The 20,237-nt window shown below is 34.7% G+C and overlaps 1 protein-coding gene and 1 long non-coding RNA gene across 5 annotated transcripts in view; one reads left to right on the forward strand and one right to left on the reverse strand.

Moving 5' to 3' along the window:
* Positions 1-382: 382 nt before the first annotated feature.
* LOC136027885 (uncharacterized) lies at positions 383-12,909 on the reverse strand. The gene is made up of 2 exons (XR_010617684.1): positions 12,818-12,909; positions 383-681 (listed from the first exon to the last, which is right to left on the reverse strand). It is a non-coding gene; the product is annotated as an uncharacterized LOC136027885 (long non-coding RNA).
* The window catches only part of LOC136027884 (uncharacterized), an 84,965-nt gene continuing 66,051 nt past the window's right edge, over positions 1,324-20,237 (forward strand). The window contains exon 1 of one of the 4 annotated variants that reach the window (XM_065705306.1): positions 1,324-1,440. The gene's annotated coding sequence lies outside the window, so the exon portion shown is untranslated. Of the gene's footprint in view, positions 1,441-12,986; positions 13,126-20,237 lie in introns of those variants that run through there. The other 3 variants (XM_065705305.1, XM_065705308.1, XM_065705307.1) reach the window with 3 other exon arrangements.

A 20,237-nucleotide genomic window follows, 5' to 3' on the forward strand; every position in this document is an offset into this window, starting at 1 on the left:
ATAACTGATCTTGATGAAACTTATATATTTAAAATCAGCATTTAAATGCAATTCTTTTGATGTAACTATTGGTATCAAAATTGATAACAATTTTTTTTTTAATATTAATATTGATGTAACTATTTTCCTTTTTTAGAGTTTCGGTTACTATTGAGCCGGGTCGCTCCTTACTACTGTTCATCACCACGAACTGTTTGATGATAACGCTGTGATGTCTATATCTGATACGGAAATACGGTGAAAAATCAAAAGTTTCAGAGGTGGCATATTTGCATAAATGTAAATTTGGAACATATTAGGATCTGCATTTCGATTGAATTCGATTGAATCATGAATCCATACGCTATATTTTAAAAATCACTAGATTGACCAAAAAAATCAGTTGTTTCACAACAAAAATCACTATATATCACTAGCTAGATAAAAAACAGTAGGCAACATAAAAAATCAATAGAAATAGTGATAAGTCACTAGGGATGGCAACCCTGAACGTTTCGTACGCTTCGTAGAGCCTCTTCTTTCCGCGACATGACGCACTTTGGTAGTTATATATGTTACTTATGCATGGGACGCTTCCGCTCCCCAAGGTTGACGTCACCTGGTGCATATGACATTCAGTAGTTGATAAGCCATCACCCTCTTCTTGAAGGCCCAGCCTTGCCACTTTTTCTTATTTGTTATCTAAAAGAAAGACATAAAATGAAAAGAAGAGAGATATAAAACCCCAAAAGGGTAAACAACGCTACTTAGTATATATTAGGGTTAATGAGCACCAGTGAGTCACATTCTAGCAATTGAATCACCAATACCAATAGATCAAAATTGAAAATACTTCGCCTCCCTATATTAAAGAAAAACAAGTGAGTACTTGTGCTTACTTTTTCCTTACAATCTCAAGCAGTGATTATTCTTGGGGAAGAATTAATTGCAGTGCCCCCTCCCGACTCAAACATAAACAAAAAAGCTGAATCAAAGTGAAAAATTTGATCAAATTGGGAACTCCCCCACTCTGACGCAACTTCCCTCAGCCACGGCACCCGGGGAAGCTGGCCCTAATCGGACCCCCTTTGAACGGCTCTGGATCTCTTCAAAAGGTCTATTTAACCTCAAAAGGTCTTTTTAACCAAAATTTCTTTCGATGTTCATCCTTACCCCGACATCGTCGGGGTGACAGTCCTTTTGGAAATAAAGCAACCCATTTGCAGCCAAACAACTTGTGGGTTTATTTTTATCATCCAGATAATACAGAATGACGCCAAAGGAAACCGCAAACCAAGACGCAGTTTGCAAAAAAAAAAAACAAAAAAACATTGTGATTAATAAATAAAATTTGTACCGTGTCTATGATAAATTCTATATAATCAGTGGGAGCAAAGAACCCTTCCTTGAAGAAATTATTGGCCTGAAACGATTTCGGTTATGATGCATAAGAATATAAAGGTAAGAATACTTAAAAAAAATATATATATATTTACCCCCTAGTCAGATCCGCTTTGGAAATATTTGTTTGAATTATAATTTTAATTACTTACTTATACTTACTTATTCTTACTTACGACACGACTGCCTGTCCATAGACTATTCTTTTCGGTTGAATGTGTATGGCTATGCTGTTTGACCTATATAATTGGATGGGTGAGTAGGGTTAAGGCCTCGTTCAAGTACTTATCTATCTTAATTACTAAAGTAGGATAACAGTCTTCTTTTCTCTTTCTGTCTTTCTTTTTTGTTTTTACTTTTTATGTTCGGTTGTGTAATGAGTGTTTGTTTCTGTGTTTGTGCTGTTGCATTAGCAATTTTTTTTCAATATGTTTATACATATATATATATATATACATATATATATATATATATATATATATATATATATATATATATATATATATATATATATATATATATATAAATATAGTGAAAAAAAATCACTAATGCAACAGCACAAACACAGAAACAAACACTCATTACACAACCGAACATAAAAAGTAAAAACAAAAAAGAAAGACAGAAAGAGAAAGGAAGACTGTTATCCTACTTTAGTCATTAAGATAGATAAGTACTTGAACTTGAATATATATATATATATATATATATATATATATATATATATATATATATATATATATATATATGTATATATAATATACATAGAATATATATATATATATATATATATATATATATATATATATATATATATATATATATATATATATATATATATATATATATAATATACATAGAATATATATATATATATATATATATATATATATATATATATATATATATATATATATATCCGCTCTTTACTCGTAAATGCGTGATAATCAACATTGGTAATTCAAGATTTCCGTTTTCTAGCTATATCTACGAGCTAGAAAAGACCAAACAGCAGCTTTTAGAAACAATAAGAATTTCCAAATATCTTAAGAACATAATATGGTAGGAGAATTTGGATTGAAGGAACTAATATGTCTTGCTTTCTTGGAAGGGGGGTAGAGTATAAATCTTTTTGCTTAATTTATGTTGAAGAAGATTTAGAATGGAGTATTGGCAGTGACCAAGTACACATGGGGTGTAATAGTGCTGTTAGTACTACTAATACTACTAACAACTCACCGCAGCACCAAGCCTTCTGAGGCCAACACAGATACGCAAGCTCCTCCTCCATTCCAATATATTCAAAATTTCCCTCTTTACACCCTCCCAGAAGGTTCCTATTTCTCTTAAATATTTCTTTATAACTTCTTCCCGCCCCAACCTTGGATGACCTAGTTTCCGTTTAGCCCTTGACAGTTGGCCAAAAAGGACAATGTTCGGCAATCGGTCATCCTTCATCTGCAGAATGTGCCCAAACAATCTCAACCTTTCTCTCATTATAGCCCTAGAAGGCTGGATAGAACCGCATTTTTCGTACAGCCAACTGTTTGAAATACGGTCAGTCAGCTGGGTACCCAGAACAACCCTTAGGCATTTTCTCTGGAAAATATTTAGCAAACCTTCATCCACTTTTTTGAGTGCCCATGCTTCAAAACCATACTTGACCACTGTCATCACTGTAGCTTCTGATATTTCAATCTTGGTTTGCAGGCTGAACTTTCTGTTCTCCCAGACTTTTTTCAACCGTGATAAAGCACCCTGAGCCTTGGCTATTCTACTTTTAACATCTTCACTGCTCCCACTGTCTTTACTAATAATACTACCAAGGTAAGTGAAGCTACCCACCTGATCAATCTTTTCTTTACCCAGCGTCACCTTTTCATATTCACTTCTTTCTAGCCTTAGTGACTCAGACTTCTTAACATTAATTCTCAAACCTATTCTAGCCATTTGAACACGCAAAACCTCTAAAAATTCATTCATTTGGCTCAAATTTTCACCTAGGATACTTAAATCATCAGCATAGTCTAAGTCCAGGAGAGTTTTCCCTCTCATTTGATTCCGTGGTCTCCCATTGCCTATCCTGTGCTCCTTAAGACAAAGTCCGTCAAAATGATCCATATAAAGGGGGATAGAACACAACCCTGCTTAACTCGTGATTTAATACAAACCAGCTGCTAAGCTCATTTCCTACCTTAACCGCAGCAATGTTACCCTGAGCCTTCACTATTCTTGTTTTAACATTTTCAGTGACCCCATCGTCTTTACTAATAATGCTACTAAGATAAGTGAAGGTGTCCGCCTGATCCATCTTTTCATTACTCAGCATAACCTCTTTATCTTCACTTATTCCTAGCCTTAGCGACTTAGTCTTCTTAACATTAATTTTTAGATCTATTATAGCACCCTGGACTTGCAAAACCTCTAGAAGTTCATTCATTTTTTTTCACAATTTCATCTAGGATGCTTAAATCATTAGCAATCAAAGTCCAGGAAAATTTTCCCTCCCCATTTGATTCCGTTTTCTCTCATTGCCTTTACTTTGCTCCTTAAGACAAAGTCCATCAAAATGATCCGTATAAAGGGGAATCAGAATACAACCCTGCTTAACTTCTGATTTAATACGAAATCAGATGCTAGCCTCATTTCCTACCTCAACCACAGCAGTGTCGTTCTCGTACACAGCCCTAATCACTTTTTTGTATTTGTCAGGTATACCTCACAAGGATAAGAACTTCGCTAAAGCGCTTCTATCAACATAATCGAACGCTTGCTCATAATCTATAAAACTAAAGACAAAATGTGTTTGACAACTAAGGCACTTCTCAATTATAAACAATAGAGTTTATAATTGGTTGACACATCCTCTACCCTTTCTAGAACCACACTTTTCTTTTCTTATCACGCTGTCTGCAGGATCTCTCAGTCTAAAAACTATCATATTACCCACTAATTTGCTACCTAGAGAGACCAGGTTAATGCCTCGATAATGATCACACTCACTCTTATCACCTTTTTTACATTGTGGTTCATGGGCTCCCATAGGCTGATTTTTATGGAGGGGCTTACATCAGTGGCGGATCCAGGGGGTGCCTCGCCCCTCTGACGTAGCAGTGGATTTGTGGTTGGATCCGCTTGCTCTGATTTGGGTCGGGAAGAAAAGAAATTCTTTTGTAATCAGTTTTTAATGTTCAGTTTTTAATAAGTTTTTAATTATTAAAACTCAGTCTTTTTGCAAACAAGTTTGAAACAATGTTTTAGTTACTTTGTGTGGCCTCTGTTAGATTTTACTAATGACGCGTACTGCCAAAAAGTATTTAATTAAATGTAGGTTTATTACGGGAATCTGTCCGTTTTACGACAAAAGCCAACTGGGAGGTGAAAATTTTCGTTTCGTAATAACAAGGAGGGGATAATTTAAAATTATAACTTCTTTAGGCTGTCGAAATGATATTTCAGGATTGTGCTGTCACAACGGGGCTGAAAAGCAAAATATTTAATTCTTTTTACTGTCAGAAATTTGTTTTCGAGTCTTGCTATGGCAATGAGGCAAAGAAATTGATATAATTACTTTTCTTGGGTGTCTGTTTTGGTTTTTCGGGTGTGCTTTTTTGCGAAGCAGGGTTGTTTTTACGACATTGTTGTTTCTTAGAGGAATTGTCTGATAGAAAGTAAATGTATGAGACATGCAAAAATTATTAATTTAAGTTTCGGATTATGGTGAGCAAATGGTGGCAATTTTGCTGCCTATTTTCATCTAATTAAAGCTCTATATTATATGACAAATCACCTCTGTGCATCCTAAAACATTAAAATAAAGGTCATTTTCTTTAAACTTTGATCAAGGTTCTTATAAGTATATACTTAAAACTAAGTATATGAGGCAAAATACACCTTAAAAAGTTGGAGTAATCATTTAAGAAGAATAGATTTTCGAAAAATTGTTTATAAAAGAAGGCAAATATTTTTTTTTTTTTTTTTTTTTTTTTTTTTTTTTTTTTTTTTTTTTTTTATCTAGCTGGTATAGATGGGTCTCTGAATTGCCAGTTTCAATCTTTGGAATGACCCTAATTTTTTTCAAACATTAAAAAAAAAATTATAAAAAGATGAAATTCACACAACTTGAGTTTAACCAAAAAAACAGAACGCAACTGCAATATTACTTCAAAATTTTTCACCTTCTGAATACCAGCCAGTCACAAAATACAGTTATGTTTTTGTATAAGGATTGCATTTATTTATGCATAAAATTGTCTAAACTGCTATATATACAACTGAGGATTTTAATACTTATTTTGGAACATGCCATCCAATCATATCTCCATGATTAGTTGTTTAATCAAATTTTTTATAGAAAAAATTTTCTTATTTAATGCTAAATCTGAGTCAAATTTCAAATTTTAATTTTTATGCTCAAAAGACATATTGATATTTAAACGTTTGAATTGAATATCTGAAAATATCAAGATTAAAAAAAAAAAAATCAATTAGAAATCTCCATAGCTTGAAACCCTGAGAATTTAAATCACTAATTTATGCCTATCAAATACAGTTCGCGAAGTTTATCGAAACAACCTATTATGCACCCCCCTAAAGGAAATCCCAGATCCACCCCTGGCTTACCTGATCTAATATGCACTTTCACTACTGTATAATAGAAATATCAGAACAAAAATATAAAAATACAAGACAGCATCATTCAGCCAGGACGGCTGAAGCCAAACTCCCCTGCCCTCCCCCATATGGGCACCCAATCAGTGGTTTAACTAGGGTTTTCCTAAAATCACAAGGTACTCTTCCTTTTTCAAAAATCACATTCATATGCTTTAGTAGCTTATTTCTAACCTCAGAGCCACTTTATTTAAGAATGTATTTACCATATTATCAGCAACTGGGGCCTTACTATTTTTCAATCCTTCTTGTCCTCTCTATTAAACATAAAGCTTTTTCACTAATATTCCTAGCTGCGTTCCTAATTCTCTTCCCTGGGAACCATCAGCAACTTCACAAATTGTTTTCCTAAAATTATTATGTCCATCTTCTGTACTGTCAAATTTTAAACTCTTAAATTTAGTATTCAACTGTTCCTGGAAATTTTTCTCAAAATCTCATCTTGGAGTCTGCCAATATCATAACTCCCCGGGAGTTAGTTACCCTTCCGATAATTTTGCTTAACATGAACCCTAGACACTACAAGATAGGGATCTTTCCTTTTAACATCAATAACATCACTCCTACATACTCTAGTATCTTGCATTAATTCTGCCAGTCTTCGATTTACAGTTAACATCACCATCACGTGAATACCACGTTAACTTATGGGCCATTTTGTGACCAAACATTGTATTGGTTATAACTAGATTCTTATACCGATAAAATTGCCGCAGTCTGTAGCCATTACTGTTTTCTTTTCCTAGACCAAATGTATCAAGGCTAGGATACCATCTATACCTATTTCCACCAACCTGGGCGTTCAAATCTCCTAATAAAATACCATAAATCTACCTGGGACCCTGTCTATTTGCTCCTGTAACTTTAAGCAAAATTCGTCTGAGTCACTAGTATCTCTGTCAGTCGGTCCTAGAGGGGCTTATATTGCTACAACTGGAACCCTGAACCTTTAGTCATAAAATGGGCCATCAGTATTCTATTATTGATGCCTTCCCGGTCTAAAAAGCAGCTTTCTTGTTCATCTTGAGCCCTACTCCCTGTCTATGTACCCCACCCTTCCTGCCTGAGTAAATGAACCACCTAATTTCGTGCTTCCTACCCATGGGATGTAATTTTCTGAAACTCGTAACAAGTCCAATTTGAAGCGTCTTAATTTGTCCGTCAAATGTCAGTACGATAGTAATATTTTAACGTTGTAACATTCGAAGTCCCAATTTTCAAATTCCTTAAATCATTGAAGTTGTTTTGGCCTCAGGAAAAGCAATGGTCCCAGATACCAGTGCACGACAGGGACCAACATATCTTCTCCAGTCTACACCGAAGCGCTTAAGCCGGCTTAGAACCGGATAACAAGAAGTCCCTCCAGTTAAATGGAGTCTTTGTGCAATCCTAGGCCCATCTTGGTCACAACATGGTTTTCAGCACTTGGCGATACTCTTCTATCAATAAGAGTTGAAATCGTGCAGAGACAATCTCAAGCCTATTACTTCTGACTCATTATAAATTAGTGTTTACAAATATTATGCTACTAAGGGGGGGGGGCATCCCATAGTAGATAAATTAGCTACAAAGAAATTTTTCAACCCAAAAATGACCATCAAAATAGACCAAGCTCAGAAAAATTATCCACTAATCAGAATCCCTTGCGAATGCTGTGTCGTTTACTAGGCTACAACCTCCTCGAGTGGCGCCACTCCTCAAGACAGAGTAGAGTTGAGCGCAAGGTCCACAGTCTTGCAGGTACCATGAAAAGGTCGAGGCAGTCCATTACAGAGGCCGTTGTCCATACATCTGGGTTTCACACCCTTCCGTCGTTCCATAGAAGATCCTTCCACGGTGGTGTTCTGCATCCCAAAGCCTGGGTCTGTTCAACCCATTACTGAGAGAAGGTTTGTACCCACAGGACATATCCACGCACCGATTATTCCTGCTGAGTGTACATTTGAGGGTCCTTGCTCCTCTCCCGTCTGTTATTATGGCCCGGGTGGGGGTGCCCAGTTTCTATTATGAACCTTGATTAAATAGCCCAGGATTGTTGTGGCGCACTATTTTGACTTTGCTCAACATAATTGTTCGTGTTTCTTTTATAATATTTCTTAAAACCAAGAATTTTTAAAATGTAGTGTCTTACCAAAAAAATTAAAATAAATATTAATCTGCTATCAGGTGCGTCGTTTGGGGAGGGAGGGGGGTGGCTGTCCCCCAAGAATATGGAGAAAAAATTATTACATAGCCCATGTCTCTAGACTATCCGGATGTGGACCCATCTTACCCCCGAAAAAATGCCGTAGATTCGCATCTGTCTCCAGTTTCTCCAGGATAAAATTGTGCTTTAGTTTCATTGGTTTATATCTGAGATGTATTTTTGTAAGCCAATCCCATTATTCCTTATGCATATGTTAGAAAAGGAAACCAAACAGCACCACTTTATTAAAATGTGATGGATTCTCCTTTTGTACCGAATCCAGTAAAGATAACAAAGAATCAAGTTCAACACAGGGGGATAAATTCAGCGAGGAAGGGGTAGTCAAAATGCACTTTCGAAGTTTAAGGGCGGGGGGTAATTTTGTTGTTTTCTCAATGCTTTTTAATGCAAATATATTAAAAGTATTTTTCAATGAAAATGCTGAAAAAAGGAATTTTGCAAAATCTGGGGAGGAAGGAGGCAAATGAGACTTTTGTCTGCACCTGTTTCCACCTAATTGGTTTACCTGTTTCTTTGTTGACCCGACATCTAATTCTAATCTCTATTTCACTTATATTATAATTTTTTCTATGCGCATGTCTGGTATTTATATTTTTCACCTATTCGCTCCATATTTCAAGCGAAACCGTATACTTTCGCAGTTTGTCTTGAAGTGGGAGTAGGGAGGGAGAGAAGGCTTCTAAAAAGTTATGATGAACGGAAATGCATAAAGAATTTAAGTTTTAACTTGCAGTGATATACATAAAAAACGAAAAGAAATATCGAGTGCAACCACTGAAACTCGGTAGGGACAGTAGGGACGGTAGGGACAGTGTTTTTTATTGAGAGAAAATTCCCTGTTATTCAGGGAATAGTGCAAAAGTGTTGGGTTCAAGTGTAATCGGAGATTTTTGAAGTGAGGGGAATCTGAAAAATAATTTAAAGAAGACATAATACAATCGGGGTGTGACCACGAACGTGTATGATGCTCAGACCTAGCCCTCACCCCCAATCAGAAATTTCTACAAATATACGGGTACCCTAAACTCAAACTATTAATTAAATTAGTTTGCATTCCCTCCTCCCATACAAAATAGATTATTGTGTATATGCCTGAGCACAAGTTTAAAAAACGTAGTTTTCAAACAGTTCGTGGTAACGAACTGTAAGTATGGAGCGACCCGCCTCAATAGTAACTGAACTACAAAAAAACGGCATTTTGATACCAAAAGATACATAATAAAATTGGATTTTTGTGCTGATTCCAAATATATAAGTTTTATCAACTTTAGTTTTACCCATCAAAAGCTACTAGCCTGAGAATATTTGCCTTATTTTCAAACAAAGGAGGAAACATCCCCTAAAAGTCAAAGAATCCTAATGAAAATTACACCATTAGATTCAGCGCATCAGAGAACCCTACTGTACAGGTTTCAATCTGCAAAAATGTGAAATTTTGTATTTTTTGACAGAAGAAAGATCACGAATGAGTGTCATTTTTTTCAGGAGTGAACGTATAGACACACTGGACGACTCATTCGAACATAGATTAAAAGTTCTAGTGCACTTTTTAAGTGGCTGAAAAAATTGGAAGGCAACTAGACCTCCTCCCACCCTCATTTTCTCCCAAAGTCACCCTATGAAAATTATGAGATAGCTATTTTGTTCAGGATGGTCGAAAAATATAACAATGTATTTAAGGATGAATTAATCTCCTGGAGTCCCCAGGAGAAGGGTTGCAAATTCTGAAATTTGCCCTTTTTTTGCATATAGAATTGATTATTGGGAAGCAAACAGATGTGTTCAGGGGGAATTTTTATATGGTGGTGGGGGAAGGGGGAGAACATTACGTGGGAGGATCTTTCCATGGACCATTTTTTCATGGTGGAAGGACATTTTCCATGAAGGGGGCACCGGATTTCCCAGTACTACTAAAAGATGATCAGAAACTAAATAATAAAAGAAATTCCACAGAAAGTAAGGAGCAACATTAAATCTTAAAACGAATACAAAATACTACATAAATGACGGGGAGTTAACTCTCCTAAATAGTTTACTCTTAAGCTAAAATTTTTTTTTTAACTTTTAAAATTATTATTCTAATTAAACAGCCTTTGTGATTTAGGAGTCATTCTTAAATAGCTAGAAAAAAATGAAACTTAAGTTATTATAAGATTATTATTAGTTAAAAAAAGCTAAAATTAATATGCAAAATTGTTTTAATTGTTCATGCACGGGGAGCAATCTTCGAAAGCTCCATTAATTCAAAAATGTTCAGAAATTCAATAAAAAAACATGTTTTTAACTAAAAGTAAGGAGCAACAATAAAACTTCAAACAAACAGAAATTATTCCTTATATGAAAGGGGCTGCCCCCACCTCAAAGCCTCGCTCTTTACCTAAACTTTTTTATTAAGAAGTAGATTTGTTATAGAGTCAAACTTTAGCGTAAAGAGCGGGACATCGAAGAGGGGACAGCCCGTTTCATATACGGTATAGTTTCTGTTCGTTTTAAGTTTTAATGTTGCCCCTTATTTTCAGTTAAAAAAGCTTTTATTGAGAGAAAATTCCCTGTTATTCAGGGAATAGTGCAAAAGTGTTTGGTTCAAGTGTAATCGGAGATTTTTGAAGTGAGGGGAATCTGAAAAACAATTTAAAGAAGACATAATACAATCGGGGTGTGACCTCGAACGTGTATGATGCTCAGACCTAGCACTCACCCCCAATCAGAAATTTCTAAAAATATACGGGTACCCTATTCTCAAACTATTAATTAAATTAGTTTGCATTCCCTCCTCCCATACAAAATAGATTATTGTGTATATGCCTGAGCACAAGTTTAAAAAACGTAGTTTTCAAACAGTTCGTGGTAACGAACTGTAAGTATGGAGCGACCCGGCTCAATAGTAACTGAACTACAAAAAAACGGCATTTTGATACCCAAATATACATAATAAAATTGGATTTTTGTGCTGATTCCAAATATATAGGTTTTATCAACTTTAGTTTTACCCATCAAAAGCTACTAGCCTAAGAATATTTGCCTTATTTTCAAACAAAGGAGGAAACATCCCCTAAAAGTAAAAGAATCCTAATGAAAATTACACCATTAGATTCAGCGCATCAGAGAACCCTACTGTACAGGTTTCAATCTGCAAAAATGTGAAATTTTGTATTTTTTGACAGAAGAAACATCACGAATGAGTGTCATTTTTTTTCAGGAGTGAACGTATAGACACACTGGACGACTCATTCGAACATAGATTAAAAGTTCTAGTGCACTTTTTAAGTGGCTGAAAAATTGGAAGGCAACTAGACCTCCTCCCACCCTCATTTTCTCCAAAAGTCACTCTATGAAAATTATGAGATAGCTATTTTGTTCAGGATGGTCGAAAAATATAACAATGTATTTAAGGATGAATTAATCTCCTGGAGTCCCCAGGAGAAGGGTTGCAAATTCTGAAATTTGCCCTTTTTTTGCATATAGAATTGATTATTGGGAAGCAAACAGATGTGTTCAGGGGGAATTTTTATCTGGTGGTGGGGGAAGGGGGAAAACATTACGTGGGAGGATCTTTCCATGGACCATTTTTTCATGGTGGAAGGACATTTTCCATGAAGGGGGCACCGGATTTCCCAGTACTACTAAAAGATGATCAGAAACTAAATAATAAAAGAAATTCCCCAGAAAGTAAGGAGCAACATTAAATCTTAAAAGGAATACAAAATACTACGCAAATGACGGGGAGTTAACTCTCCTAAATAGTTTACTCTTAAGCTAATTTTTTTTTTTTTAACTTTTGAAATTATTATTCTAATTAAACAGCCTTTGTGATTTAGGAGTCATTCTTAAATAGCTAGAAAAAAATGAAACTTAAGTTATTATAAGATTATTATTAGTTAAAAAAAGCTAAAATTAATATGCAAAATTGTTTTAATTGTTCATGCACGGGGAGCAATCTTCGAAAGCTTTATTAATTCAAAAATGTTCAGAAATTCAATAAAAGAACATGTTTTTAACTAAAAGTAAGGAGCAACAATAAAACTTCAAACAAACAGAAATTATTCCTTATATGAAAGGGGCTGCCCCCACCTCAAAGCCTCGCTCTTTACCTAAACTTTTTTATTAAGAAGTAGATTTGTTATAGAGTCAAACTTTAGCGTAAAGAGCGGGACATCGAAGAGGGGACAGCCCGTTTCATATACGGTATAGTTTCTGTTCGTTTTAAGTTTTAATGTTGCCCCTTACTTTCAGTTAAAAAAGCTTTTTTGTATTTAATGCCATAATAAAGTCAATTTTTAACACTACAATACATATGCTTTGCCTATATATATATATATATATATATATATATATATATATATATATATATATATATATATATATATATATATATATATATATATATATATATACGTTTCTTTTTCCGTGGGGGGGGCAACAAGGCTCCTCAAGCCCTATGGAGTGGGCACCCTTATCTTCGGGGAGACGTTATTTCTGAAGAATAGCAAGTGGTTCATTTCCATGGTTTAAATGAAATGGAGTTTTTATATTTGCTGACAAGAATAGAAAAAAAACTACCTTTTTTTCTTATTGCTGAATATTCGTTGAACCAATATTTGGGAAATGTCATTTAGTTTTTTTAAAATCATATTTTTCGTTGACTAGACTAGTTCTAGTTTTTAAATGTCGATTTGGGTGTGGTTGTGGTAGGTGGTGAATTTTCTACCCGTTCACTGTACCGTGCTTCGGTAATGCCGCCTTGCTATGAGCATTGATCAATAAGGTGATAAAATCTAGTTGTACCTGCAGCATTCAAGTGTAACAAAGGATAAATTTTTAGCTGTCGAATTTTTTGATTTGAAGTTTTTTCTTGTGAAGTTTTGTAAGTACGCCAATTTTTTAGCTTTTTAATTTGTTACTTTTTCCATTTTTTTTTAATTCCCGCCACTAAGTTAGGAGTGAACGCTTTTACGAAATAAAATTTCAAGGTATTTATCATGAGTCATGACCCAACCAAGAATATGTTCGGTACATTTTGTGTTAGGATTAACTTGCTAGTTAAAAGAAGAACATACCGCTCGATGTATATTTTAACGTTCTTTCCAAATATGATATTCGCTATCAGATTCCATTTTGAGTCCTTAAAGTGTTAAAGGGTGACACATGGTCCTTACGGGTTTTTGGTAAAATCTCATCGCTAATGATATTTGTGTGTATTTACCGTGTTTGGTTGTGAAACTTAAAAAAACGTAAGTATACCCTGCCGTCACAGTCTTCTCCTCGCCCCCTCTAATGTCACAAGGGGTACTTGTGTATTATACGCCACTCACTTAAGGGCTTCATCTAATTAGAATTTCTGGGTATACTGTAAACTGTTTCTTGGACGCTCAATCCTAATGAAATATCACAAAATATGATGGAAATATAATACTTAAGAAACAAATTTGGGCTATATATTTGCACATTAGAGGGGAGGAGTAAAGTATCTCGGAAAGGGGTTAGTTTCGGAAAATGAAACTTTCAGGGATGGGGTCTAAAGGCTAAAGTATGTCCCGGGAAGGTATTTTGAAGTACCCACCTCCACTCCTTCTCCCTCTAGGGGGCCCTGAAATTCGCCTACATGACAGGTCTATACCTATTGAAATTTTGACATAACAACATTTTACCTTAATTTTCAGTTACTAGTTGCGTTTTTCTGTCTTTAGTTCTGAAAATGCAATTCCTGTTATTTGAGTAGGATTCTGAGCCATATCAATGTTTTTTCCAAAATTTAGGAAATGTATTTGCATATCTTTAAAACTTCATAATTGAGATTGAGCAAAGTTGTGAAGCTGAAAACAATTTTGTTGTACTTCATTTAAACAGAAGATCTATTTTGCAAGGTTTCACTTTTATAACACACATATTTTTTAAGGTCATCAAAGGCCAGGGCTCTCTAGAGGGAGAAGGAGTGGAGGTGGGTATTTCAAAATACCTTCCCGGGACATACTTTAGCCTTTAGACTCATCCCTAAAAGTTTTTAATTTTCCTAACCTAACCCCTTTCCAAGATAGCCAAAAGTCAATCAACTGGAATTTTATCATTTTCCCATCTATTCTGTCACTTGTTTTTGTCTGGTCTCACGTTAAGCTGAAAGAAATTAACGAAAAAATGGTTTGTTCTCGAATTTTATAAAGCAAATAAAGAAAAAACAAGTTTTTTTAACTGAAAGTAAGGAGCGACATTAAAACTTAAAACGAACAGAAATTACTTCGTATATGAAAAAGGCTGCTTCCTCATCAACGCCCCGCTCTTTACGCTAAAGTTTGACTCTGTCTCTCAATTCTTCTTTTTAAAACAGTAAAAAACTTTAGCGTAAAGAGCGGGGCGTTGATGAGGAAGCAGCCTCTTTCATATACGAAGTAATTTCTGTTCGTTTTAAGTTTTAATGTCGCTCCTTACTTTCAGTTAAAAAAACTTGTTTTTTTATTTAATTTCTGAACGTTTTTGAATCAATGCATGTTTTGATTTTGGCTCTCCGCAGAGGAATAATTAAAACGAAATTTGCATTTTTTTTTGGTTAATCTCATAATTTTGATCGAATTATTTTGAGAAAAAAAGAGCGGGGGAGGAAGCCTAGTTGCCCTCCGATTTTTTGGTTAATTAAAAAGGCAACTAGAACTTCTAATTTTTTACGAATATTTTTATTAGTAAAAGATTTACGTAACTTATAAATTAGCTTACGTAAAGAAATTTTGTATTCTCATATTTTTATTACATATATGAGGGGGTTCGCCCCCTTGTCAGATCCTCGCTCTTTACACTAAAGCTTAAATTTTGTCCCAATTCATTAAGAATGACCCCAGAATCACAAAAGCCGTAGAATAAATAGTTGAAATTACTGAAAATACTTTCAAACAGTTCGTGGTAACGAACTGTAGTAAGGAGCGACCCGGCTCAATAGTAACCAAAACTCAAAAAAATTGAATTTTAATATCAATAGCTACATCAAAAGAATCGCATTTTAATGCTGATTTTAAATATATAAGTTTCATCAAGTTTAGTCTTACCCATCAAAAGTTACGAGCCTGAGAAAATTTGCCTTATTTATGAAAGAAGGGGGAAACACCCCCTAAAAGTGATCTGCCTTCTGGCAAAAAATACAAAATTCCACATTTTTGTAGATAGGAGCTTGAAACTTCTACAGTAGGGTTCTCTGATACGCTGAATCTGATGGTGTGATTTTCGCTAAGATTCTATGACTTCTAGGGGGCGTTTCCCCTTATTTTCTAAAATAACGCAAATTTTCTCAGGCTCGTAACTTTTGATGGGTAAGACTAAACTTGATGAAACTTATATATTTAAAATCAGCATTAAAATTCCATTTTTTAGAGTTTTGGTTACTATTGAGCCGGGTCGCTCCTTGCTACAGTTCGTTACCACGCACTGTTTGATAAACTGAGCGAGTGGCTTATAATACACAATTACCCAGCTAGGTTTGACCTTAGATTATGTTCCGAAGTTTGCTGATAGGCTATTGTCTTTTTTTATGTGTTGGCCTAGTTTATGAATACTGCCAAAGGAAACACTATAAAGTTTTGAAAACTACTATAAAGCATTCTAAAATGCTTACTTATAACATTCCTAATCGTATCTTTGCTTTTTAGTCCCCCCTCCTTTCCCCGCAATAATCCAATATATTAGCACGAATTATATATGCTCTTTGTATTTTCTATAGCGAGATATATATATATATATATATATATATATATATATATATATATATATATATATATATATATATATATATATATATATATATATATATATATTTACTTATTTACTTTATATTTATATATTTATTTATATATATTTATTTATATTTATATATATATATATATATATTTACTTTCCGCTGCTATTGAAAATTAATTTAAATAAGAGCTCATATGGCAATTGTGACGAGGCCGGAAAAGCCAAGAGTTAAGAGCTCGTATGGTATGAGCTCTAGCTAAATTCTAAGAATCAATAGATTGATTTAAAAGAAAAATCAGAGGCTTAATGCCGGTCGGGATTTAAAATTTGAGCTCTGAGTCACGAGGTCCTTCTAAATATCAAAATTCATTTAGATCCGATCACCCACTCGTAAGTTAAAAATACCTCAATATTTCTAATTTTTCCTATCCCTTCAGCCTCCCAGATGGTCGAATCGAGTAAAACCACTTTATCAAGTCAATTTGTGCAGCTCCCTGACACACCTACCAATTTTCATCGTCCTAGCATGTCCAGAAGCACCAAACTCGCCAAATCACTAAACCCCACCCCCTAACTCCCCCAAAGAGAGCGAATGCAGTCCGATTACGTCAACCACGTATCTAAGACATTTGATTATTCTACCCACCAAGTTTAATCCCGATCTCTCCACTCTAAGCCTTTTCCAAGATTTCCGGTTTCCCCCACCAACTCCCCCCAATGTCAACAGATTTGGTTGGGATTTGAAATAAGAGGTTTGAGACATGAGTTCCTTCCAAATATCAAATTTCATTAAGATCCGCTCACCCGCTCTAAAAATACCTCAATTTTTCTAATTTTTCCAAATTAACAACCCCCAGCTCCCCCAAAGAGAACGGATCCGTTCCAATTATGTCAATCACGTATCTATAACTTGTGCTTATTTTTCCCATCAAGTTTCATCCCGATCTCTCCACTCTAAGCGTTTCCCAAGATTTCCGGTTTGCAAGATTTCTGTTTCCCCCTTCCAACCCTCTATGTCTCTGGATCCGACTCGAATTGAAAATAGAGCATCTGAGAAATTAGATTCTTCTATATGTCAAGTTTCATTAAGATCCGATTACCCATTCGTAAGATACCTCGATTTTCACGTTTTCCAAGAATTCCGGTTCCCCCTCCAACTCCCCGAATGTCACCTAATTGGTTGGGATTTTAAAATGAGAGTTCTAAATCACAAGATTCTTCTAAATATCAAATTTCATTAAGATCTCATTACCCCTTCGTAAGTTACAAATACCACATTTTTTCTAATTTTTCCGAATTACCCCCCCCCCATCCCTCCCCAACTCCCCCAAAGAGAGCGGATCCAGCCCGGTTATGTCAGTCACGTATCTTGAACTTGTGCTTATTCTTCCCACCAAGTTTCGTCTAGATCTCTCCCCTTTAAGCGTTTCCCAGCATTTCCAGTCCCCCCTCCCCCCAATGACACTGGATCAAGTCGAGATTTAAAATGATTACGAGGTCCTTCTGAATATGAAATTTCATTAAGATCCGACCACTCCTTCGTAAGTTAAAAATACCTCGTTTTTTTTTCTAATTTTTCGGAATTAACCCTCCCCCCAACTCTCCCAAAGAGAGCGGATCCGTTCCAATTATTTCAATCACGTATCTAGGACTTGTGCTTATTTTTCCCACCAAGTTTCATCCCGATCCCTCCACTCTAAGCGTTTTCCAAGATTTTAGGCCCCCCCAACTCCCCCATTGTCACCAGATCCGGTCGGGATTTAAAATAAGAGCTCTGAGACACGATATCCTTCCAAACATCAAATTTCACTAAGATCCAATCACCCGTTCGGAAGTTAAAAATACTTTATTTTTTCTAATTTTTCCGGTTTAACCGTCCCCCTGCTCCCCCTTCAAATGGTCGAATTAGGGAAACGACAATTTCTAATTTAATCTGGTCTGGTTCCTAATACGCCGGCCAAATTTTATCGTCCTAGTTTACCTGGAAGTGCCTAAAGTAGCAAAACCAGGACAGACAGGCCGACAGACTGACAGAATTTGCGATTGCTATATGTCACTTGATAGATACCAAGTGCCATAAAAACGAATTGTTTCTTATGGAAGTAAAGAGCGGAGTTAAAAAGAGCAAAAATGATTGCTTCGTCGATTACGCAAGATATAATATAAATAGCATATATGAATTATTATATGATTAATTATTGCTTCTAAACTATTATGAAACTATTATAAAACGTTGAATGGTTGGTGGGGGGGGGGAGTATTCGAACATGTCTTCGAAGGAAAATTGTTGGTTACTGCCATTTTATGCTACAAGACAACTTTAGCCCAACTAGAGGTCATTCTGCCGCGCAATGGCCATTTCTTCCTAAACATAGATCCAGTCTTTTGTAATTCATTTAAGAAGGAGCTCCTTTGAGCCTCGACAATGTATTGTAACGTCATTATTTCCAACTCTTCCTGAGTGGTCCCTTAGATCACGAACGAGTCGGGATTTATCCCCTTTGTTAATATACGGCCAAGATGATTGTTCATTGTTGCGCAAGTCATAAGCTTGACACATTTTTTGTATAATAAATAAATGAAATAAACCAAACGCTTAAACATTATTAGTTTATTATGTACAGAGCAAAAGCAATAGTTTAATCATTGGAATGTCCCGGTTTTCTTGTTATATGTTTGGGTTTTGAATTTACCCGTATTCTCGGTTTCTTTTTGAACATATCTCGATGACAACGCAAAAATACAAAATCGAAATTTCCCCTTGTTCAAGTTCCTCGCCCCATATCTTTTTTTTTATAAATTGTCTACTGACCAAAACTATTGACCCTGTAGATTGAAAGCCTTGAGCACAAGTAGGGGGAGTTTCACAATTCGTTTCTGCTTGATTTAGACGAATTATCACACTGATTAAATATACAATAAGTTTTTGCTATAAGTTATAAGGTAAGTTATAAGGTAAGGTAAGTTATTGTTATATGCAGTATGATGTGTTGCTATAACTGCTTCACACTGCGGTAGAAAAAAACTGCGATAATTATTCATATTTTATTTATTTATGTGTTTTTCACACACATTTGTTAATTTTGTGAGGCATTTTAAAACCATTTTCAATTTTTCAGTATAAATAACAAATTTTTGCCTTAGGAAAGACTAAATTTTGTTTAATCTTATAGAAGATTAAAAAGTTGAAAATAACTAAATAAAAAAATCCAAGGCTTGTTTTTTAAAATGGACTAAAAACTTGATACTTTTTTTCTCTAGAATCTATAGACTTGTTTTAGTTTTGTAAAAAATTAAAAAATCGAAAAAAAATACGAGACTTGTTTTCAAAATGGACTAAAAAGTAGACGCTTTTTCTCTAGAATCTATAGACTTTTTTTAGTCTTACAGAAGATTAAAAAGTCAAAAATAATAAAATTTAAAAAAAATCTAAGGCTTGTTTTCAAAATGGACTATAAATTAGACACTTTTTTGTCTTGAATCTATAGACTTTTTTAGTCTTACAGAAGATTTAAAAATCAAAAATAACTATATAAAAAACAAGGATTATTTTTAAAATGGACTAAAAAGTAGACACTTTCTCTCTAGAATACAGGCCTATAGACTCTTTTTATTCTTACAGAAGATTAAAAAGTTGAGAATAACAAAATAAAAAAAAAATCCAGGGCTTGTTTTCAAAATTGACTAAAAAGTAGACACTTTTTTCTCTAGAATCTATACCCTTTTTTTTATTTTTACAGAAGGTTAAAAAGTCAAAAATAACAAAATAAAAAAAATCCAAGGATTGTTTTCAAAATGGACTAAAAAGTAGGCACTTTTTTTCTCTAGAATCTATGAATATAAGTTAAAACAAAGAGCACAAACAGATTGAAAATAACTTGATCTTCACCTCAACCCATTGACTAATTTTGTTACGTAATGACAACTTCGATGAATTTGATCTATATGTTATGTAAAGTACACTTCGTTTTGCGCTCCTTGTTTTCATTTATACTCGTAGATTCAGGAGGAAAAAAAATATACTTCTTTAGTCAATTATGAAAGCGAATGAAATTTTTTTGGTAAAATTCTAGTTAATTGACTTCTTGCTATCTCAGAAAGGGTTTAGGTTAGGAAAATGAAACTTTCAGGGATGAATCCACAGGCTAAAGTATGTCCCGGAAAGGTATTTTGAAGCAGCTACCTCCACTCCTTCTCCCTCTAGAAGGCTCTGACCTTTGATGACCTTTAAAAATATGTGTGTTATAAAAGTGAAACCTTGCAA

The sequence above is a fragment of the Artemia franciscana genome, chromosome 6 (genome assembly GCF_032884065.1).
Source record: "Artemia franciscana chromosome 6, ASM3288406v1, whole genome shotgun sequence".
NCBI classification, from domain to species: Eukaryota; Metazoa; Arthropoda; class Branchiopoda; order Anostraca; family Artemiidae; genus Artemia; species Artemia franciscana.